Source organism: Fundulus heteroclitus, chromosome 21, assembly GCF_011125445.2.
Source record: "Fundulus heteroclitus isolate FHET01 chromosome 21, MU-UCD_Fhet_4.1, whole genome shotgun sequence".
In the NCBI taxonomy this organism is placed as follows: Eukaryota; Metazoa; Chordata; class Actinopteri; order Cyprinodontiformes; family Fundulidae; genus Fundulus; species Fundulus heteroclitus.
In genome coordinates this window covers 32,728,506-32,747,968 of record NC_046381.1, presented here as the reverse complement: position 1 = coordinate 32,747,968, position 19,463 = coordinate 32,728,506, and positions in this window count along the sequence as shown.

Genomic DNA, 19,463 nt, shown 5'->3' with positions numbered 1-19,463 from the left:
GTAGAGCTCTGTATCATCTGCGTAGTTATGGTAACAGGTTTTTTTGTTTTTTTATGATCTGAGCTAAGGGGAGCATGTAGCTATTGAACAGGAGGGGACCCAGGATGGACCTTTGGGGAACCCCACATGTGATTTTTGTCATCTCTGATGTGGAGTTACCTACTGACACTAAAGTATCCCTGTCCTTTAAGTAGGATTTACACCAGTCGAATGTTGTACCAGAAAGGCCGACCCAGTTTCCCAGGCTTTCTAACAGAATGGAGTGATCGACAGTATCAAATGCTGCACTGAGGTCCAATAGAACCAGCATGGTGGTTCTTCCACAGTCTGTATTTATATGGATGTCATTAAACACCTTGATAAGGGCATTCTCTGTACTGTGGTTAGCACGGAAACCTGACTGGAAAACGTCAAAGCAGCTGTCAAGAAGGTGTTCAAATGTTGAAACACAGCTTTTTCAACAATTTTACTGTTAAAGGGTAGTTTTGAGATGGGCCTGTAGTTCTACAGTAGTAATTTGTTTAAATTGTTCTTTTTCAGCAGTGGTTTGATAACTGCTGTTTTTAGGGACTGGGGGAAAACACCTGACAGAACAGACGCGTTTATTTTTTGAGACAAATCAGATGTTATGACAGGCAAAACTTTCTTACAGAAATCTGTGGGTAGAACATCGAGGCAGCAGGAGGAGGAACTTAGCTGCTGAATAATGTCTTCTAAGCTGAATTGGGACACTTTGTCAAGATCAAGTTTTAGTTGGAGACAGCTTTGGTTCTGAATTTGATATGGTATGTACAGACTCATCCTGTAATCTTTTGGATTTTCTCAGTGAAGTTAGCAAATTCATTACAGGCCCTGGTGGAGTGGAGTTCAGATGCCACGGCCACATGAGGATTTGTTAACCTGTCAACTGTAGCAAATAAGGCACGAGCATTATTAATGTTTTTGTTGATGATTTCAGAGAAGAAAGATTCCCCTACATTTTTCAGCTGTAGGTTATATCTGTAAAGTCTCTCTTTATAGATGTCCTAGTAAACCTGGAGTCTGGTCTTTCTCCACCTGTGTTCAGTTTTTCGACATTCCCTTTTTTCACTTCTAACTGGTGGAGCACTTTTCCAGGGAGATTTTTTCCTCTCAGAAACAACCTCCACTTTAATTAAAGCAATGTCAATGATGTCTGAAACTTTAGACTGAAAGTTATCTACTAGTTCATCTACTGAGCTGCAGTACAAAGGAAGTAAAAGAGTAAGCCTGGTTAAAGGATTCAGTGGCATCGTCTTTAAAGATGCATTTTCTTACGACGTCCTTTTGGCTAAATGAGTCACTAGTAATTATGCTTTCAAAGGTAACAGAAAAGTGATCAGACAGGGCAACATCAGTTACATTGACCTTGGAAATGTTGTAGACCCTTAGTGATGATCAGGTCTTGTCAACGTGAAATGTGAATGTCATAATCAACACATGCCACTGATATGAGGTCATTAAATTCATTTAAAAAGTTAGATTTGGACTATTGAATGTAAACATTCAAAAACATAGTTTGTGCCGAGCTCTTTACCTGTAAAGCCAAAGATTCAAATCAGTCAAACCTTCCCAGAAACACCTTATTACACTTTAGTGAATCACCAAACAATGTTGCATGTCCTCCACCTTTCCTTTGCTGTCTGCTCTCACAAAGATAATTGTGAGAGCAGTCAACACTCACATTTTTTATGAATATTATTAATGAGGTTTGCATTAATGCACACCTTTGGTAACATTTCTGACTTCTTTGTGTCAATTTATTCAGTCCTCTCCGTGCCTCATTTAAATCTAGCTTTGATCGTCTTCTGCTGCTTCTTGATATATGTGGATCAGGTTCGGTAAATACAGTTTGGCTATTTCCTATTAATTTGGAAGCAACATTTCGGCTCTGCAGTTTAATAGTATTTTCCTGTTGTTATGTTTAGTTTTTATGGTTCTTTTATGGTTCTTTTAATGATTCTCTTTGAGCCAGAGCTCTGCTTTCTGCATACTTTTTTTTATTGCAAATTAGCAGCATGAGTCATGCTCTATGCTTTGTCACACTTACTGTAAGGCAGGCCGGATATCGGATTTCCAAGAAAGTCATCTGAGCAACAAGATGTGCAATTAGTGGCCTTTGATTGTGGCTCAGTGTCTCCATCATGAGGCTGTTAGTGCAAACTACAAGTGTAAATGATTATTTTGCCACATGATGGAAAAAATAACTACCATTGGGAGTTAGAAAAGCTCTCTCATGATTATAGTTTTTTTTTTTTTTTTTTTTTAATTAGCTGCACTCTCAGATTTCAGATAAAGTATGTTAGTTGGTGAACAATGTGGATACATGCAATAATAGCTGAGTCACTGTCCCAATCCTCTGTTAAGATTCTAGTGGCAGATCTGTGACTGACTTTTGCATTAGATATTGAGTATATGCGTTCTTGTTTCCTACATTTAGCTGAAGGTTTAATAAAAACAGCTAAAATGTTCAAAGAATAATGAAAATATGTTAACTTGCTGTAAATATGTTTTTATGTTTTAACTTAGCTTCCTTAACTTAAGTTGGATGAACAGCTGTGAAGAATTTGGGTTATTACGGGGAAGGCATGAAATTTGTGAAAACAGTCATTATAGTGTCTTTTAAAAGTATCCATTACAGTTTTTCCAAATTATGTCACATTACAACCAAAAACTGAAAGTTGTTTTGGATGTGATAGAGAAACACAAAGTAACACATAATTATGAAGGCAAGGCGAAATGATTCACAGTCCTTAAATTATTTTTACAAAAATAAAGTCTTACAACTGTGACGTGCATTTGCAGCCCACCTGAGTCAATCCTATGTAAAACCACCTTTTGACATGGTTACAGCTGTAAGTCATTTCATGTATTTCTCTCTACAACATTTGCATATCTAGAGGCTTATAATTTTTGCCCTTTCTTCTCTTTAAAGTGGCTTAGGCACACTGGGAGGACTGTCTGCAAACGTCAACCTTTGACTCTTGGCACAGATTCTCAATTGAATTTAGCTCTAGACTTTGACTAGGCAGTTCTGACATGAATATGCTTTCATCTATAACAGCGCGGCCTGGGTGCCATTTTGCAACAATTTCATGTGGACCACGACTGCAGTTCAAGAGTGGTACAAATTTGACCCTCCAGCAAATACAGCTGATGCAGTTGGAATTACTAAAACTACCAGCTGCATACCTAATTTAGAGTGACAGATTCACATACCTTTTTGGACTGTGGAAGAAGCCAGTGTACCCGGACAGAACCCACGTATGCACAGGGAGAACTCCATGCTCAATAAGACCCAGGCTGGGATTTTATACCAACAACATTCATGTTTTCATGCAACACTGCTTATAGCCCTTAAAATTAATAATTAGATTTCCTCTAGTCTCTAAAAGAATCAGTATCTAAGCTATTAGTAATCACAATAATATAAAGATTAAGTAAATAACACGACATTTTCGAATAAACACCAGATTTAACTACTTCTAAGGAAATAGAGGAGGGACTTTGTCTAATTGTCTCTTAACTGGTAAAGAGACAATTAGATCAACTCTGTTGGTTCTACCTCCAGGCCCTTGTAGCGTGACTTTGACCTAAACATAACTGTGAGTGTTATGTTGTTAGAGCAGCGTGCTTGTGCTTCTGAGAAGGTTGCAAGTAGCCGGTTCAATCCCCACAACCTGCACTCTGGCTCCTTGAGCAAGACCCTGAACCCCCGGGCACCGCACAGTGGCAGCCCACTGCTCCCCAAGGGGATGGGTTAAGATGCAGAAGGGAATTTCTCCATTGTGAGATCAATGATGTTAAATTACTATAGATATTTTTTTCTTACATACCTGTTCTAACTTTAGGAAAAGTTTGGAAAGCAAATGAAGAATACAGGATAGAAAGGCCTTTAAGGTCTTTGCGTTCAGATTTGATGTTTTAAAAAAGTCAAACATAAGTTAATAAGACACTTACCCAAACCTGGCATACTTTTAGCCTTGGATCTTGTTGTGTCACCTCTCAATCAACCAGACTGGGTGCTTTGACCAGTGGTTCTGAACGTCCCATTAGTGAATGGAGAACCTGTGAACAGAAATATCTTTGCCTAAAGGTTTTCTCTCTAGGGAGGAAACAGCTGTTGTCCTCTTGGACAACAGCTGGTGTTGGATGTTAGAATCGTGGACAGATTAAACATTCTCATGGTGAATAAAAACCAAGCAACCAAATTTTAATCAGGTTGGTCCAGGCTTGGTTCATTTGATTGGCCACAACCTCTTGGTTCTGTGTGTCTGCTGGCTGTTACATCATTATCGTCTCTTTTCACCATCCTTTTGCCACCTGTGTGAACAGGGAAGTGTGCTCAGATAAAGATGTCACATTACAGAGCTGGTGTTTGAGTCAAAATGTGAGACAGGCATCGAGATCCTAAAAGGGCTAGCAGAATACTATCAATAACTTTAAAAACAATTTATTGGACATGTCTTCTCTTGCAAACAGAAAGTCCAATTCATTTGAACAGTTTGAGGAGGACAGTTAGTAGAGAAATGAACATTGTTTTAACTAAATGTTACTTGAGGTCTTGTAAAGGATAGGGAAATGTCTAGAGCAATATTGAAATGAATATGTTCAAGGACAGTTTTTGTGCTTTTCTTAAAGGAGCAAAAAGTAATAATGAAACCTAGTGTTTAAAATCGGAACAACACATACACAACAGCCTGCCACTGACAACAGTCTATGCCGTTTCCTCAATGGTCCGTTGCTGCTGTGAAACCCCACTGAATTTATACTAACACAGGACAAGTATATACTGTTGTACTCCATTTCCGGTCCACTTCTCTTATTGGCTTCTATGTTAGCAGGCTGCCGCTCTTTTGCCAACATAAAATACCAAATGCTGCGCTGTGTTATGGGAACCCTGGGAACTCTCATATGATTGGCTAAGGAACCAGGAAGTAAATATGGGCTGCACGCTGCACCGAAGTAGATCCGGACCGTACCTCTAGGTTTGAAAGGAGAAAAACTTGACTAAGACATTGTTGATGAATAGGACAGATTGTTTATAGGGAATGTTACTTCTATACCACTTGATAAATGACAATGATTTAGATTAATTTTACAGTAAATTTCTTACTTATTGCTCCTTTAAAGCTACAGTTTCATCACCAGAAAGAACAACTGCCGCAAAGTCTGCAAAACATTAGTTTCACTGACAAAATGGCTGTATAATCGTAAATCAAAAATTGTCATTAAAACAGCTTGTCCTTGTCTGGAAACAGAATTAATTCCCTTTGAAGTAGTGGGAGTTCTGCTACAGCGAATATAGTCCGCATTAGTACAAATCAATTTGACAGTAGAAACCAGCTGACATATGTACAAGTTAAGTAATACACTCTTCCAGCACATGTGACAACGTGCCACAATCATTTCCCCTGAAAGGCTGCATGCCACTGCAGCTCTGGGCCACAACTGAGTAAGGAGGGGGAATGTCACACGCATGTCACTACAGATTCTGAGTTTCTGCTTGAATACATCAGTCTTCATCTGCATCTCTGGATCCTGCAAAGACAGCGATCCTTGCTGTCGCTATTAATTCACTCAACGATTTTGGTGTCTGGGGGAAAATCCAGCACAAAAATGTGTCAGACAGCATGCATCCATGTAGTACAAATGTATAGTATTCATAGCCCTTAAAGGTTATTTACTTTTTGTCACATTGCAAACGATGCATTCTACTGATGTTGTAGAGGATTATTGTGAAATGGAAGGAAAATGATAAATGGTTTTCAAAGCCTTTGTATGGCAAAAAATGTCAACAGTTTGTCTTTTATCTTTGTTTAGCTTGTGTTTTTATTTAGCCTCATTCGCCCTGGTACCCCTCTACTGACTGGCTGGGGCACAGCTGTAAATATATTGACATCCACATAAACTGACAGGCCGGGCGAGAGCAGTGTTAATCACAGACGCAGCCAAGAGGCCTTTGGCAACTCTGGAGGAGCTGCACAAATCCACAGTTCAGGTGCAATGAAAAAGGAAGAAGCTTATCTGGTTAGATGACACCAAAATGTAACTTTTTGGCCTGCATGAAAAATGTAACAGTGGCAACGTCATGATTTGGGGATGCTTTTCTTTAAAAGTAGATCACCATCAAGTTGACCTTTTTTGCTAATCAACTGTATAAATGGATGTCTACATGTCATTATTATTTATACATGGACATCATTTTGACAAATTACTGCACATTTGTTGAAATGGTGCTTCTTATTTCCACACAAGATAACTGTTTTACCTATCAAGGAGGAAAATTGGCAAAGACAATAGATTTTAAGTGGGATTAACATGAGAAAAAATATATACAATGAATGAAATGCAACAATGGGCAGTGTAATATAAAACTAGGAATCTTCCTATAAAATGCTCTTAGACTAAGACTTACGTTTTCCCTGTTTTCACATGTTGTATTTGTTTGATGAAAACCCCTATAAACATCAGAAGTGTCAGACTTTCCAAAGGAAACTGACCGATGTGATCATGACAAGTTTTGTTTTCTGATGAAGATTCATTAGGAGGAGCTCATTAAAACCAAATATCCTCAAAGCTGCAGAACTTCTGCAAATCATTTTAAATTACCAGACTTTAACACTGCTGTTCAGAGTAAAGCATTTTTGAATTAGGACAGATGTTCATTTGTCATGTCTGTGTTTATTTAGCATTTCTCATTATTCATGTTTTTCCATTTGTTCAAATAAGTTTACTTATTTTTACTTTAATGAAAAACTGCATGTGAAATGATGCTTTGCTATTGTTTTATTTGTAACAGTAAAAAAAGTTATTTTTGCAAGTTTTTTTCAACATTCCCGTTGCCAACCTGTTTTCCAGTCATCAACTCATGACTTTGTTAAAGTATCACCTGTAGTTTAGGTACGTTTTTTCACTACTCAGTTACATATTGGGCTCATGGAAGGTAGACCGAAGAGATGTAAATTTTTGTCTTGTGCAAATCTTTTCATCCATCCATCCATCCCTTATCCCTACTGGGGTCACAAGGGGTGCTGGTGCCTATCTCCAGCTGTCAATGGACGAGAGGCAGGGTACACCCTGGACAGGTCGCCAGTCTGTCGCACGGCAACACAGAGACATTCAGGGCAAACAACCATTTACACGCACACACTCACACCTAAGAAGAATTTAGAGAGGCCAATTAACCTAACAGTCATGTTTTTGGACTGTGGGAGGAAGCCGGAGTCCCCGGAGAGAACCCACGCATCCGCAGGGAGAACATGCAAACTCCATGCAGAAAGACCCAGGGCAAGGGTAGGACTTGAACCCAGGACCGTCTTGCTGCAAGACAATATTTTCATATTGCTTACATATAATAACATGCTTAAACATTTTTTAATTTATATTTGTCCTTTTTTATTTGTTTCTTATGTAAAGGTTTAATAACAGCTACTTTAAAAGCATGTACATATCCAATGACAATGGATAGATTAATCATGTCTAAAATGGGGATATTAATCAAAGAAAATACTTCGGGTTAGGATTGGGTCTAACATACAAGTTGAATGTCTAGATTAAGCTAAAATTTTAGATAACTCAGAAAGCTCTACTGGATCTAAACAGTCAAAATACTAATACAAACACCGATCAGGTTCTAAAGATACCTACAACGCTGCCTCACTTACTGAGGACAAAGTAATCTTGTTTGGGAAAATGGCAATTCTTTTACTTTTAACAGCATCAATTTTATTTATGAAGAATCCCATAACGTCAATAATGCTGAGAGCTAAGGGAATGGATGGATCAACAGAGCTGTGACTCTGGGTAAGTTTGGCAACTGTACTAAAAAGAAACCTTAGAATATTTTTATTCTCCAATATTATTTATGAAAATGTGCTGCTCTAACTCTTTTTTATACAACATTAGACTTTTTTCCAGATTAGGCAGGATTCCTCTAGATGTGTAGAGCAGCATTTTTCTCTCCAAATTCCTAACAATGTGCTTCAAAGAAATTAAGCCAGGGAACTAGCTTCCTGTGAACAATCACTTTCTTTTTCAAGAGGGCTACGTTGTCTAATACAAAAAGCAATGGAGAAGAAGGAACATCAACAAGAGCATCAATTTGTGACTGGGAAGAAATAATGCCTTCTGCTGGGTATTTTTGTGATGCTGAGGAAATTAAAAGGGGAACAGTTTGATACAACATTATCTGATAAAGATCTACTATAATAAAACCTTCTTTTGGGGGTGGAGAACTCAGTTAAACGGAACTCAAAGGTTATTGGAAATGTTCAGATAGGACAGGGTTGTGAGAAAATATTGTTCATTCTTCACAATCAATGCCATGTCAGCACAAGGTCCAAGGTATGAAAGCAAGAACATGTGGGTTCATGCACATTTTGAGCAATATATATATATATATATATATATATATATATATATATATATATATATATATATATATATATATATATATATAGTTGCTACTCCTCCTCCTTGTCCCGTAGTTCTGAGAATGTGGAAATTTAAATAATTAGATGGAGTTGCAAGCAGGTTTCTGTGAGACAAAAGAAATCAGATGATGATCAGAAATCAATTCATTAACTAAAAAAGTCTTTAAACGGAGAGCCCTTATATTCAATAAACCATATTTAATTGTTTTATTTTTTGGTTCAAGTTGAATCATATTGATTTTATTAGATTTTTATGATTTGTTCCTTTTAGATCTGTTTTTGATCTGTTAAGTTTTGGCTGTAGGAAAGACACCGTCTCAATAGGGTAATGGATGGGTAACAGTACAGAAGCTGCAGAGAGGTGTGTTAAACTACGGCTCTGCTTCCTGGTTTGGGCCCTGGGTTGTCAGCATTTCTGGAGAACTAATAAAACCGGCCAGATTCCTAGAAAGGAGACTGCACCGTTCTGGCCCCTGGCAAGCATTTGATTATGGTCCCTGGTGTCTCTAATGTTCCATTTCTGGTCAGCAGTCCTATGATGTGTGCAATGAAGCTGTAATGGAATCTGGTCATTCTGGATTTGAAGCTGCTGAACCCTTGCAGCAGCGCAGCAGGATGAACAGTCCATGGCGAGGGTGGGAGGGATCTTTTATGATTGTCTGAGCCCTGGTCAGGCAGCGTCTGCCAGCAGTGTCATGGAAGGAAGGAAGCGCTGTCCCAATGATTCTCTCTGCTGTCCTCACCACTCTCTACACACATTAGCAGTCTGAGGCATTGCAGGCCCCAAACCTGGCAGAGATGCAGCTGGTGAGCATGCTCTCTATTGTCCCTCTGTGGAAAGTGATGAGGAGTGACTAGGCTGTTTTTTCCCTGAAGTCAACGATGATCTCATTTGTTTTGGTGACGTTCAGGATAATATAGTTTTGTCACACCTGTCCACCTGGTATTCTGCCTCCTCTCTGTAGGCCAGTTCGCCCCTGATGAGACTCACCCTCACCACTATCATGTTGTCCACATACTTGATGATATGGTTCCTCCTGATCACGTCATGGCAACCCAGGGTCATTAAGGTGAAGAGCAGTGGGCTCATTACGCAGCCCTGTCTGGAGAGTATGTGATCTTCACCAGCCTTTCAAAGTATTTCATCATGATCGGAGTGAGTGTGACTGGGTGGTAATCGTTGAGTAATTGTGGGTTTTTTGGGCACTGGCATGATGGTTGCAGTTTTGAAACAGGATTGGACAGCAGCATGGGCCAGCAAGGTGTTAAATATGTCTGTGAGGATGTGAGCCAGCTGGTCAGCAACTGTCCCGGTATGTTGCAGGGGCCTGCTGTGTTTTGTCCATTGAGTCTTCTTAAAGTTCTCCGGACATCAGCTGTCTCAAGTCTGAGTGCCTGTTCAGCTGGGTGAGGTGGGGATTTTCTCAAAGGGCTGCTGTTGGGAGCTTCAAAGCGACCAAAGTAATTATTGAGTGTGTTGTTTTCTGACCATAGGCCCGCTTTGCCGTTCTTATGAGATGGTCCAGGCTCAGGCTGGCTCTGGCTGATCTGAGTGCCTCTCTGTCCACTTCAACGCTGCATTTCAGGTCTATCTGAAAACCGTCTGAAAATGCTTTGACTGCAACAAGTTGCAAGAGAACTTTTCCTGTTGCATCAAGAAAAATCTATAAAGAGAAATAGCATTGATTGAACAAAAAAACAAAAAAACAATCACGCATACATGAAAATGTGATGAAAATCTAGCTTTTATGCTTGTTTTATTTTGAATTGGAAGGATTGCATAATTGCTCTGATCTTAGTTTGGTTTTGTCTTCTGGTATTATTAATCTCTTTAGCGAATGAAAAAAATAGTTTTAATGGTTTGTTATGCCAAATAATCAGAATCCAACCTTTGAATATTTGTGAGTGACATAAAAAAAATGTCTGCATGTAGAAATGTACTCAATCGCAGATTAGCATCTGGGAGAATATTCTAATGTTAGTATTGATATAAAAAGAACACTTTTACATTTCAGAAAAAAGTAAATATAACATTTAATTAAATGTTTCTTTTACATTAGCTTGTCTCCACTCTTAAGGCGTTTCCAGGGATCAGATGTTCCCACTCAACATGGCTGCTGAGAAGACGGCTTTGGTGGAATCTACAGAAAGGACGCTGGCAGCTGGAGACTTGATGCAGAGCCTCTCTATCTGTCTGTTATATGTACTCATCTGTCTTATATGCACACCATACTGTCAATGGATGTCATCTGCCAAACTATATTATTTGGAGCCAGTTCCAACACAAGTTCACAGCAAAAGTTTCATTCATGTAACAAACATTACACAACCTTTAGTATATACTCTCACTGCAGTGACGTAGAGCATTTTAGGCCTACAAGCTTATAGCATACTGTAGCTATGCATCCACTTTAACAGGCAGGTTGAGTTTCTGAGCTTCTAATTAAACTAATCACTTCCAGGAGCCTGTCTGTGACACGCACTGTGGTTTGTTAGACGCAAGGTTTTAAAGAGACAGACACCGTCTATTTCGTTCTAGATGCCTGCAATAGAAACAAAAATGAATGGAAGGCGATGCTCCAACAAACTAAAATGAGGTCGCAAACATAATTTCACATCTTGTTTAGACTCAGCTCAGCTGCGGTAGACTGCGAGCACAGCGTTTTATGGGAAATGTCTGCTTTCAGATGTCGCACCAGCTGAAAAACCAGTGAAAAGCACCAGCGCCGACCGCCCCTCATTAGTAGGCAAAGTTTTATTTTAAACAAAAGCCTGAAAGTTTTGTTAAATTACAAATTTACCAGTTGTTAAGCGACTTGCTGTGAAGTGATTTTTTTTCTGCACAGAAAGCGTGGAGTATTTAAACTAGTTCATTTTTACATTTTTATACTTATCCAGGCAGCACATTAATAGAACAGCAGATTAAACATTTTTAGTTCCCTAAAGACTTATCTTGGATTAATGTTCTCCTAGCATCATAATAGTAGAGACAGTTGTTTGAAAAAAAGAATAATTCCGCTGCAACAAATGTCAAAATATTTAGGATTTGGACATGGGCCACATTTAATTAGATTAAAATGAGCAAAAACTAATTGCAAAATCAGGCAGATATGCTACCAATTAAAATCTGAACAGTCTGCTTTTTGGCCATATTGACCAGTGTGCTTAGCTGATGCTAATGTCTGCACTGAAAAGCAATCAGTCCTAGCCTAGGATATATATTTTTTAAAAAGAACCGTAGACACAGCTGAAATCTTTCATTACAAAGTACGCACAGGCCTTCACCGCCTGGATATGTCAAAACGATGTCAAAGAAACTATAACCAATAAAACCTTCCATCTGACAGTAAAAGGACCTTATTTTTATCTTGAACTTCTTTGCTAATTCATATTAAAGTGTGTGAGAGTTGCATTTATATATCATGCCTGCAACATTTTTTGTTGTTGTTGTTGATAATGTTTAATATTGTAATTAATTTCAAAGAGAAGCATGTACTGTCAAGTAGAATGTCAGTGTGAATGAAAAATCATGTTCTCACCAAAACCTTTAGAATATAAACCTATGTTTTAATAGCAGTCACTATGAGGGCGGCTAAGTCTCTGGATACTGGACCAACTAACACGACTTAGGAAACAATAATTTTATGAGCATTAGTGGCCCAGGCTGAGGCTGATTGTTACTATTAACTCCCCGTGGAGGTCACTCACGACACAGCCTCACTTCCCAGCAGCCATCTGTCCATTAAGGAAGGACTCTGCCTGTCAGATTACATTTCCTGCTTGGTCATTTTACACCTCACACCTCGTCCCTTATTGCATTGCTCATTGCTACTTTGTATCCCGGGGGAAATCAGTTGCCAGTTTGAGCAGGTTTCGGGCTCATATTGATTGGGTGTTTATTGGCTGCATGTTGTCATTCAGATTGGTTGTTTTTCTTTTTTTTTTTGCTTCAGATTAGGCTTTAGCAGATATTGTGACCCAAAGGGATAGAGCTCAATCTTACGGCTGTCTCTCTCAAGGGAGGAACTGGAGCAAGATATTGGAAAGCATCGTTTTCCTTTCTAACCCACAGTGGGGAGCAACTGCAAATGTATACAAGAAGTATTCCACTTTTTACAATGGCTTAGTTTCATGGGGGTATGAGATAACACACTCTGCTATTATAACAATGGGGGGAAAAAACTGGAAGTTGTAAGGAAAATCTCATGTAAAATTAAGAAATGAATCTGAAAGATACTAACGGGCCTTACGGTACACCGTAAAGACATTTATACCCCTTCAGCTAGTTCATTTTTCACGCTACAATGACAAACTTCACTTTACTCATTTTGAATTTCGAACATGTAATAGATCACCACAAATTCAAAGTAGAAGGAAAATGATATATATATATATATATATATATATATATATATATATATATATATATATATATTAGTTTTTACAAAAAGTACAAAAAAAGTGGTCTGCTCATGTATTTAGCCCCTTTTAGTCTTACACCGCTGAGTAATATCCAGGGACATTAGAATAGTTAAAAAGAATGTGACTGTGTGTCATTTCATCTCAGTATAAATCCAGTTTTTCTGTGTAGGTTGGACAATCTGTCTACAGAAAATATGATGGTCAAGCAATCCACAGTTGAAAATAAAAGGCACTGTTGAGACAAAGTCCTTTTTTCAAATTCACATCGGCTATGTAGCGAATGACTACACCTGCCCATTGCCCTGTTCCACTAGGTGGTAGCAGTGTTATGCTGAGGGGATGCTTTTTCTTCTGCAGGGAGAGAAAAGCTGGTCAGAGTTGACATGAAGATGGTTGGAGTTAAATATAGGTCATTCTAGAAGAAAACCTGTTAGTGGCTGCAAAAGACGTGAGGCTGGAGGCTCACCGTCACACAGGACACGGATCCTGAATGAGGGGTCACGCACACTATCCCGGAGTCTGTGGTGATGGCGTTACAAAATGTTCAAGGAGCATGAATCATTTTCCATCTCGTGCTATCCGCAAAATCTTCTTGTGAATTTACACCAAACGCGAGGAATTCTGCAACCGAAGTAGGCCCAGCTAGTTTGGGCTTTACTAGCAATTTTGTAAATAGGCTACACCATAACGACAATGTGCATTTAAAAAAAAAAAAATAGGTTGGATCCAGTATAAATTTGAATGCAATTCATTTACACAAACTTTTGTTCAGAATTGTTCCAGCTTACGATCCCTGTTCCTTACAGTTGCAATCCTCACAGCGATTTACAATCTGAACAATAATGCAGTGGAAAATTAAAAGAAAGGCATTACGCTGCATGAAAAGAGTTCATCCTTCCTTGGTTTTTTTGTCCTGAAGTGACTCAGTTCTGCTTTCTGGACGCTTGCAAAAACAATGCATGTGTGCAGCCTACGTGCTTCTTATCGCCCTCATCTCAGGAGCTCATTTCCAGTTTATTTCTATCCTCTGCGTTAAGGAGGGATCAAGCGAAGCTCGCCCCAGACGGACATTGTGAGCAAATGGTGTGTGAAAGGAGCCGAGTAGCGCACAATATCCTCCAAGAGCAGAGGATTATTGCACTTTCCGTTCACGTCTGCTGACAGGACGCGTCATTTAGGGGTGACACAGATGGGCTTCTGTAAAGCAAGCAGAGAAAATGCTGCGTATTATTGCACGCCGCTTAGAGAATATGCTCTTTATTAATAATAGGAGTAATTCGTTTTCCAAAAGAAAGTATTTAATTGAGGGTATTGTCAGTATCGGAGGTACAAAACTGGGACTAATGGGGGTCAGATCTGGCATCGGGTTTAGCGGCAGCGAATGGCGGGAGGGGAAGACGAATTGCTGGGGGAAAGCAACAAAAGAACACAAAGAGACGGTTTATAATGTCAGGTAATGGCACAAAGGTGGTGAACTGATTTTCTTTTGCGCGCTGATTGCCACGTGGGAACAAATGAGCGAGCTGCCAATCTGCCGAACTGATTTCGTGGGGGCCTCAGGTTGCTGATTAATGAAAAGTGGGAGGACAAAAAGACGGCGGCGAGGCGAGCGGTGCCACAGTCCCTCGCTGCTTTTTCTGATTGTGCTAATCACCCCAATGTCCAACCCCCCCCCCCCCACACTTCCCACCACCGCCACCACACCAGAAACCTTGAATCCGGGATTCTATAACGGCAAGACGAGGAGAAAACTGCATTTCTCCCCCCTTCCTTTATCTTTCTTTAATTTATCCTCCCACCATCTCCGGTTTTAAATCCTGCACCATTACCTCCAGTTTTTCTTTTTTTTTTCCATAGCGCTTCATGTGTCATCCATCTAGCTCACTTTAATGGCAGCCTCATAATTATTTAGATGATTATGTGTTGCAAGCCATTTAGCATGCTCAATGACACATGTGGAATTTATTTGCTGCTGCAGCCACTTCCACAGGAACTGGAGGAGAGAGGCTAAAGATGGCGGCCGTGGGGCCCAACGCCCGCCGCCGCCTTCCGCCGCCATGGCGCTGCCAGTGAAGCACGTCAGAGCCAAAATTGTTTGATAAATTGCAGCTGTTTACGGAATATGCTATGCCACATCAAAGAGCTAATGCCATACAAATAAGGTACACTTGGTGCTGTATAGCGCTGCGAGGCGACGTTTGGCCGGGCTAATGGCGTGTGTCTTGGTTGACCACTGAACCCACATAGCAAATCGCACCATTGAACAAGCTATTAGGACGGGATAATGGGCAAAGCAGCCCGGCGCTGGATGGAACCGCATCTCCTTCGAGTCGTCTTGAAGCAAAACAGGACGACGCCCAGACTGTGGGTCGATTAAAAGAAAAGATTTTAGATTTTTAGACCTCATCGTGCTAATTGTAAAGCTCAGCTATATTTGACTATGTGTTGTTACTGGTTAATATCATTTGGGAAGGTATACAGTCACACACACACACACATGAAGACAATGCAAAGACCCTGAGTCACATCTATGTGGCTGCAGAGATGTCGGCTGACCACTAGAGGGAAGCACAGGCTCGTTAAAATGTGAAGGAAGGCTCCGGGGGGGCCAAGTTAAACTCAGCAGTGTTTCTGCTTTTAAAAGATACAAAGCTGCATGTCAGACAGCTGTCATGTTGCTTGTCAGTGTATCGTTTTGCTACGGAGCTATTACTCCTGAGTGCTTTTTTTTTTTTTTTTTTTTTTTTTTTAGCTTTTACTTTCAATGAACATCAACAGGAACCTGTAGCAACTGTCGGCCGACACTGTGAAAACACAGATTTAGGTGCTATTCTGTTTCTGAGAGAAAGAAAACATTTGCGCTTAAAGGTTTCACTAAACTGTTCTTAGTGTAGCATCGCCTGAATGCCGGATCTTTTTCTGGAGTAGCTTTTTCTTTTTTTGCAGAAGGTTTGACTAGAAAACTGCATTCCCAAAGTACGCTTTGCAAAGGAATTCAGAGTCTTTGGACCATGACACATTTTTCATGTTAGAACCTCACTGCATTGTATGAGGATTTCATATGATAAATCATCTGAAAGTAAGTCAAACTTGTTAAAGGATTTTAAATACAAATCTGGAAAGTGTATGCATTTGATTTTTCAGTTGAATTAGGTTTTGTAGAACCACCTTGTCTTAATTGCAAGACATTTGGGGTATGCCCCCCCCCCCCTAAGTTTTGCACTGTAACAGGTTTATTTATTTTTTATTTATTTTTTTTGCAAAATAGGTCACCTCAGTCAGATTGCCCTGATAACAGAGCCTCTGTAAACATTAATTTGCAACCGTTGTCAGGTATTCTTAGTTGGCTTTAGGTCTGAACTTTGATTGGGCTATCCTTTAATCAAATCCATTGCACTGTATCTCTGTATTTTGGTGTTCTTGTGTAAGGAGTGCCTCAGCTCCAGTGTCAAATCTCTTGCAGCCTCTAAGGACCTTTTCTTTGAGCATTGTTACGGACTCCATCCATCTTCCCATTATTTCTGACCAGCTCCCCACCGAGGCAAATCATCCACAAAGCACGATGCTCTCATCGTCACGTTAGTCGGCGGATACGTGGAGTCTTCAGGGTGGCGTGCCGTAGCTTTAGATTACACACACCGCTTTGCCAGCGAACAGTTTTTTTTTTTCATTTGAGCAGAAAAGCTTCTGCCACATGTTTCGCTGTGTACCTTCCATGGTTTGCAACTGCAAGCAGGACTTGCAGCTTTCTTCTTGCCCCTCATACCAAAAGGCAGAGTGCACAAGTAGCAGCTGTTCTGAGCTGTCCCACCTGAGCTGCAGATCTCTGCAGCTGCTCCAGAATTACCACAGGCTCCTGGCTGTCTGATTCCATTTTGTGATGCATGAAAGCAATTGGTTGCATTGAATTTTATTTAAGGGGTGTTAGGGTAAGAGACGCTGAAAAAAAAACTTAAACAGTTTTTCTTCAGTTTCACAATTGAGCAATGGCCTTAATTCTGAAGTTTATGCTTTAAATGTGACAGATTTGAAAAAGATATTGTGGTGTGAATACTTTATAAGGAGTTGTAATAAAGAAAATGGGTAATTTCCATGCGTGTTTGTATATAGATTTAGACAAACATCTATATTTATTTGTTTGTATGTTAATATATATATATATATATATATATATATATATATATATATATATATATATATATATATATATAGATAGAGAGAGAGAGAGAGAGAGAGAGAGAGAGAGAGAGAGAGATTTAATAAACAAGAATGAGCATTTTAAAGAGGCTTGTTTGTCACATTGAAAGAATCTTTTGAAAAAAAAAAATGTTTAGGCCAGCATTAAATATAGTTTCTTTTAAGCCCCTATTTCTGCATAAAAATGTTTGCTTTTTTATTGGTCTTTAATTCTGTGTTTTTATAAACTGGAGGTGGGGGGAATTCAGAATTAAAAGAAATAAAGGCTTTAAAGCATCATCTGTTTCTGTTAATCTGTATTATGTGTTTCCCTTTGTGAACTGAGTTACTGAAATAAATGAAAAATCAATTGATTAAGAATCTTTATTGTCACCTTGTGTTAGCATGGTGACAGGGTGTCTGTCTCATAACATAACATAACATAAACATAAAATAACATAACATGCAGACACAACAGATATATATATTTTTTATATAAAATGAGATAATTTTTTTGCATTGACCAAGCATATTACTTGGGAAACTTAAAACAACAAAAAATTGTCATTGGGATCTTTTCAGTTAAATAAACTTTTCAATAATATTCTAATTTATTCAATATGACTGTATATATATATATATATATATATATATATATATATATATATATATATATATATATATATATATGTTGTTTTTTTTTTTTAATCATGCGGTTTATAATTTATGGGTGCAAAGTGTTCTTTTCTGTGCTGAACCCAGCTCTCTCCTGCGTGGCGCCGGGCTGCACAGCTTGCAGAGGAGACGTCAGGTGCAGTGTGCTGCAGCTGGGTCTTGACGTGCGCTGAAAGTCTGTCGCTGCGCTTGAGGAGCCCTCTGTCATCTCGAGCATCTGCCATGACTTCTTGGTTGGAGAAGCTTCTGGAACAATCACAGTTCTCTGCTTGTCAGCACCTGGTGTTCCTGTCTGCTTCCCCCCACAACGTGTCAGCCTCAGCAAACGCACGTTTAACCCCTTGCATTCTGCCACAGCGTTCCTTTTAGAGCCCCTGACTGTAGAGTCCAAAGACTGAGGTGGAAAATATGGGCTCTGACACGTGTAGCTTCATGTTTCAGAGCTGTTATAGTACATAAACGTTTATCACTATATTTGACCAAAAAACTTTGAAAAATCCAACATTTTCTGTACATTTATTCACTCTGGGGGTAAAAATCTCGCCCTAATGATTGATTGTTTAGCCAAATCACTGCCTGTGTCATTTAAGACTTGACCTGTACATTTTGAAGGTAAGTTATTTTTAAGGCTTTTAACTAACTATGAACTTTAACTGGTCATAACTGGACTTGGCACAGATGCCTGATTTTCCCAGCTCCTGTTCAAAATAGGAAAATCCACCATTTGGCTAAAAGAAATATGTGTTTTTCCTTGTAAGTCTAAAAATTCCTACAACAAAATTGCTTTTAAACGTTTAAAACCGCTGCTACGAACAAGTTTATATTGCCAACACGGAAGCAGGACGGTAAGGGAGGTGATGTTCGTGCAATGATCGCACACGCTTAGCAACTGAAGCCAGCTGGTGAGAGATCGCAGCCTGCAGAAACTCACACAAGAGCAACACTTGAAATTGGAATCAGAGATTTGGTCGTGTCACAACTGCAAATAAAACTTTTAGAGAAAGACGAAAAAAAGTAAACAAAGATGGAGCGCTGCCAGCGTTTGCAGATTTACCAATAACAAGGGCTTTATTGAAGGAATTTAACAAAGAGTAAACACGTACAGTCACAATATGCACATCTGACAGCATTACACACCTTTTTTTTTAATTAAGTGAACTGACTTGCTTATTTTCTGTAGGCGCCTAACTTGCACCATTGATCTCATCTTCATTATTGTGTTCACTCTAACTTTCCATTTTTATTCTTGACTGTTTTGTAAATGGAACTAGAAATAAAGTCCTTAATAAAACACACACACAATGGCCTCACACTCTCTGTTTTCATTGGCTGCTAGCAGTGCACGCTTACAGTTGGATCTGTAATCAGCTCACACAAGTTGAATATGTCCAGACTCATCTTAAAAAAAAAATTCAAACATGTTTTGATCGACCGCAGCTGAGGTCAGGTCGGGTTTGCTCCAAACAAGCTGACAGACCTACGTGCCAACTGTCTCTGACAAATACCGACTGGCGCAGACTTCGCCTAACTGGGAACCATGGGGGGAAATCCACAAAGGAAAGAGCGTCCTCCTCCTTCATGGGAGCAAAGGGAGGCTTCTAGGCATCACTGAGTCTCCATGACAATCATTTGTGGTGTTGGTGGTGCTGTACGTCTCAACTGAATATTGTTGTTGGACATTTTCCGTTCTGAAATGCAATTGTTTTAGCGTGTAAGGTGTTTTGTACATACCGGCTG